Here is a 6,111-nt window from a genome sequence, read left to right as displayed (position 1 = left end):
AAGCAAGGCTTTGGGCATGTTTTTAATGAGAGTATAACATTATAATTTGATATAAAACTCAAAAAAGTCGATTTTACATGATATTGCCCACTTAAACTTTTGTAAAATTTTAGATTTTACTTCTAAAAGTGCTGTTTTTAAATGTGTTATTGTGTTATTCTATTTATTTGTTCGCTCTGTTTCTCAGTCATAAATTCTTACTAATTCTCTAAACTGGGCATTTTCTGAGTGATGTCTACAGCAGGTAACACACTGACTGCTCACAGGTACCTCAAATGACCCCTTTAACATCATCTGCTGACTCATTGTATTGTGCATCTTACACTCAGTGACGCATATTTTGAGTTAAATCTTTTCCAGTTCAATCAAAAATCAAAAGAGCAGGCTGACGAAATGATTGCTTCTGTTACTGGGTGTTCATTATAATAATTTCATGTTGCACCCCCACAGCCTGAGAGACAAAACAAACAAGCTCCAACTTGCTGTCAAAACAAGTGTTTGCTGTTCATTTGACCTTCCAACCTGAGCGCAGTCGGTGACTTGATGACTCATGCACAGACTTGGAGGCACAACGTTGTTGGTTCACAACTCCCTGGCTTGCGTCAGCACGATGTCCAATACTGATTAAAAAAAAGGAAGGATGATTAACAAGTGGTGATCTCATGGAGTGTGTTTTTTATCTTTTCCCAACATCACATTTAAATCTTCCTCATTGGTTTTGAAGCAAATTATCTTTATCCTGAAGAGACGACAGAGCTGTCCTCCTCAGGTGATTAACAATTACCAGGGAAAAAAATCAACACAAGCAGGCCACAGATATATTATCTAAAGGGTGGTATTGTGCAAAATCAACTTGTTGAGCTTTATCTCATGTTGCAATGTCATTACCTCATCAAAAACAAACCCAGAGTGTTGCTTTGATTCATTCATGCATGTTTGAGAAATCCTTGAATCTCCTGTGGTAGCCATGTGGAGATGCCTAAATGTTTGCAGGAACAAATATTTACCCAAGCTCAGTCTGCAGCTGAGCTCCTGCCCCGCAGAGCACGCCTCCTCTGAAGCTTTAGCTGTGTCTCAGTTTAGGGGCTGCATCCTCATGAGTGTGCATCTGCAGCTTAAGTCACTGTGCCGCACCAAGTGCTGTCCCCAAAGATCTTGAAAATGAAGGATGCAGTCGAGTATCCTTCTCGGCCGAGGATATCCCATGTACACATCAACAAACTAAACGGACAAACAAAGATGGTGAAGTTTTCTTTTTTCTGTTTAACGAAGTTGGCAAAGTTTGGAAAGTCATCACGGACCGAAGGATTTGTTTATAAATGTAAGTTTAGCAATGTAGCTGATGAAATTCATGGTGCAATAAGATTTTATTAAAATGAAACTACAAATGCTTTTATTGGAACGAAACCCAAATTATTAAAGCTATTAAAGGGGAAATGTCATGTAAAATCTACTTTTTTGAGTTTTATTTCATGTTATAATGTTATACTCTCATAAAAAACATGTCCAAAGCCTTGCTTTGACTCATTCATGCATGTTTGAGAAATCCTGCAGCGTTTTTAGGAAGCCATGCTGAGGAGCAAAACGACAGGTGGGGACCAGAAATGCCTTTTGGTACCAGAAACGCCTCTGGGACGTGTCTTTAAGCTGAACTTCACTCAGTGAAGCTCTTTTCAGATTAAAAACACCCTTGAAGAAATGTATTTTCAGATGCCAAGTAAGCTGCATCATGGCACCCCCCCACCTCCCTGGCACCGAAATGGACGAGACAGAAGCAGAAGGTGGTTCTTAAATTGACAGAGGCCAATTTCAAGGCATTTAGAAGAGGAAGTGATGAGAAGACAAGTTTATTTTCTATTTAAACATAAAAACAGCATTTTAATAACAACTAAATGTGACATAGATAGTTTATTATGGTGTAGTATTTAAATGTATGCCTGAGAAACACATAATATTGCCCTTTTAAGGCTGCAGTTCATGAATTGAGCCACAGCCACTGTTGTGAAGATGGGCTGGAGRGGGAGTGTCAGAAGCAGTAGGAGGTTCTTAAAGAGACAGAGGGCAATTTCAAGGTGTTAATAGAGACTATGATGCAAAATCAAATCTATTTTTGATATTTTCTAACATTTTTATGACAACTGAAGGCAATATAGCTACTTGACTAATGTGCCTGGAAAATACATAACCCCCCCCCCCCCCCACACACACACACACACACACATACAAAAACAATAAATAAAGTAAATGCTATTAGATATATTGTCATACTTATGATGTTGCTGATGTTGATCATCACAAAGCCATTCATACTTTTAAATCTGTCACCTAATCTCATGCTGCCTTACCCGCTRATCATTTTAAACAACAGTTGTAATCCAGTGTATAATTGTAAACAATCATTAATGTGAATAAAATAGCAGACAGCTACACAGCATCAACTGTATTTTTATCTCTTGGAGTAAATCTGGAAACACGTTCATTATATGTTTTTTTCTCATTTGATTTTTTTTATTCAATCCCAAATCCATTTTTGCACTCCTGGATTTAAAAAAAAACAGCATTATACAGCACACCACACAGGCTTGGTAATTATTCTGCCACAGTAAGAGCCCAACGGAGCAAAGGTTTGTGTGTCAGCAAATCTATGAGGAGTAGTAACCCAGACAGCTCACTCACCCTTGGTGGTCCCAGAATCAGCACCACGGATAGCTGTGATGACACACTGTGGAGCAGAATGTTGTAATGGATTTAACCATTTAGTCCAATTCGCCTTGCTGTGAGTCACAAGCCTGCCTGCAGACACAGGAAGTCACAAACGCTTGAGTCCCCGCTGCACAACTAAAATCTCAGGAGAGAAAAAAAAATGCTGACCAGTCTGGGAAAACTAAACAAGGTTACACAAAATTTTGACTGAAGTWGTACGGAGGGGGTCGCCATCCACGGCAGCACTTGTGGCAACAACCAAGGCAAGAAAATAAAACCAAAACAAAGCTGTAAAGTTTGCAAGGATCTCATTGTGAATAAATTATTCATGAATCATATTTCTTGTTAATAGGTATAGTGTCTGTTTGTCACATTCAGTCTTTAATTCATCAGCAGTGAGGCCGTAGCTGTCTCTGGAGCGTGTGAAGCAGCTTGTCTGTGTCTGTAGATCTGTCTCCAGCTGTCCAGRAGCATRGAGAGAAAKGGGGAATCTCCCCAAAAAGAAATATTTTCCCCTTCAGCATTGACCCAGATTCCACTGCTCTCCTACAGGATGTGAGCTCTTGTTTACATAAAATCTCCTACTTGCTTTGTTTTGGTATAAATTCAGTCAGCACAGTTTGCACTGGAGCATGCTGTATTAATAACATCCCGTGTGCCGTTCCTGAAGCGCAGCTAATTTCTATTTGATTGCCACTGTTTTTCAGCCATCTCTGGCATCTTGCGAAAAGTCATCATCAAGAGCTGGTGAAGGCGAAAACAAACAGCAGACTGCTCTGAATTGTCTCTCCACTTGCGTAAATTGAAGCAATTGAGTCATTTATGATGTCACACACTGATGTGCATCAGGTTGCTACGGTTACACCAATCTCGGGATAAAGAAGTCGTCAAATTGGATATCCACATAGGAATTTTGTGAAGGTGGACCTGTGATCTGAAGAGTTTGGGTTCATGTAGATTTTTATGACGGTTGATGAGTTCTTGTTCATGTTTTTGTTTTGCTTTCAACTTTATAATTTGTGCTTCTTTGCTGCCCTTTTTAAACAATTTCTTTTTAGTTTTCTGTTGTGTTGCTTTTGTTTTATTTCCAAGTCTACTTCCTGGTTTGTTTCTGTTGGAATATTAAAGTTTTTATTTGTTTCAAAAGTGTCTAATTGAGTTAAAATACCTAAAGGTTTTGGTGCACCAACCTTAATGATTGAAAAACAACCACCCTGAGCCAAACCACCCCATAATACAACCCATAATAACAAAGAAACATGTTTTTACTCTTAYTTTTCTGTTATCTTGTAATAATGAAAGCTATATGTATTTGCTTTTTGATTAGGTTCTTCTTATTTCTGTCATTTGTCAAGCTTGTTCCATGACATCTTTTCTGTTTCTGAACTTTTAATGACCTCAGTTTTTTACACTTTTGGTTTAGTTAAACCCTATTTTGTTTGTCACCTGCCTGCTCGTTCTTCTCACCCGCCGTTACAACACATCTGTATGATATTCTATCCATCTGTATGATATTCTATCATGGCTCAACAGATCTAATCAAACTCAACATCCTGAAGTGGCTTTCAGGCAAGACATCCACTCAGGCAGGTTGGGAATGGGTTGCTTTACTCAGGAAAAGAACCTCAGGTCAGAAAAGCTGCATTAGACGAAAATGTGTAGTTCAGTTCAAATGTTTAAAAAATCATTTTATTTTCTGAGTCACTGTCCATCTGAAGGCAGTAGTTTTTCCACTTTTACAAAGGGAGTGAATTTATGTCAATGCTTGTGTTCTTTAGGGATCATTTGTTCTATTTTATATTTGAACTGCACTGATAATTTAAAGCCACTCCGGTGTGAACGTTAGTGTGTCTGATTGTAAAGGAAATGTACTTATTAATCAGAGCGTYTAAAGCTGTTTGTGGAACCTAAACCAGGTCATCTATTGGTCAATATATCACACTGGCTTCTATTTATAGGCCTGCTCGATGAGTCCACGTTAATGTACCTGACAGAGTGATGACCACCGTGTTGTCAGGAGTAATGTTATAAAACAGGCAGCCAGCGTGTTCTCCTCCCATCTGTTCTCCTCCTCTGTCTCTATTTCTCTATGTTCCATGACGCAAAGCCTGAGTGGGAGTGGACAAACCTTCTGCTCCCCAGGAGGACTGAGTGGGCCGCCGCCATCCGCTGCGTACGCAGCAGCAGCAATGGAGGCAGAGCAGGAGGTTTTTTATGGCAGAGGATGGGGAGGGGAGGCAGGGGAAGGCTTTTGAACAAAAACTGAAAGAGACAGTAGATACAGGAAAGCAAATAACGGGGATGAATGGGGAGACAGGAAAGGAGAGAGTGAATGATAGTTCAAACTGAAGGAGGCTTTTTTTCTTAAAGGGAGGAAGGAGAGGATGAAGGAGACATATATGAGTGAGGAAAGAGCCTGATGAAGAGATAAGCACCAGGCACAAAACACAAATCATAAAAAGGAAGAGAGGACTGCTCATTAACAGAATCAGAAGCTTAAATGATCTTTAGCTTGGAAATGATTCAGAGAATCAAATATGTGTCTGGTGCAGTTTGGTGTAATGTCCAGGCAAATACATGAAACATAAATAAATGTGAACACTAAAATAAATAAAAACATCTCTTTGAATAAATTTTCAGGTTATGAGTCAGCTGAGTCAAATTAAAGACCTACGGAAGTCYGCTTCGATCAGCTGAAGTGACAAAAAATGTTTTTACTTCATTCCTGAGAAGAACATACATTTTAATTAGTGCTGTTTAGTTGATTATTCATGTGATAATTACAATTTCCAGATTGTGGCTTTGGCTCAGATTTTATCTCAGATTGTACTTAAAGCAACTCTTTCTCAAAACTCAACGTTGTTGTGTTTTTTTATTCCAAAAGTGTTTGAAACATATTTTTTTTTCTGTAATTTACAGGAGTGTGATACAGTTTGACCAAAGGTTTGAGCTGAATGTTTGAGTTTTTTTTTTGTTTGTTTGGTTTTCTACAGATATAAAACAGTTTGTGTTCACAATTTGCGTCTGTGGAAGACTCAAACACAAAGTCAACATTGTTGAGCATTTGAGTAAACTTTTGCTTACAACTGGATAACACAGAACCAGGGATGTCAAATAATGAAGTACAAATACTTTGTATAGAAACTTTGCATTTTATATTTTACTAGAGTAATTTTTTCAGCCTACTTTTTACTTCTACTCCTTACATTTTCATGAAAATATCTGTACTTTCTACTACATACAATTAAAAAAAGCAAAATTTCAATTTCACTTCTGCTTGTTTTCATTTCAGCTAGTCATTTTTTTCTAGAAAAAAATACAACTTCTTTTAAATTTTTGGTTCCTCCTGGATAGAATGAATTTGACTGTGGGTAGATGAGAAGCTAATATACATGTACAGTATATGCT

The sequence above is a fragment of the Austrofundulus limnaeus genome, unplaced genomic scaffold (assembly GCF_001266775.1).
Source record: "Austrofundulus limnaeus strain Quisiro unplaced genomic scaffold, Austrofundulus_limnaeus-1.0 Scaffold2, whole genome shotgun sequence".
Classification (NCBI taxonomy): domain Eukaryota; kingdom Metazoa; phylum Chordata; class Actinopteri; order Cyprinodontiformes; family Rivulidae; genus Austrofundulus; species Austrofundulus limnaeus.
Note: the sequence above shows the minus strand (reverse complement) of the source record.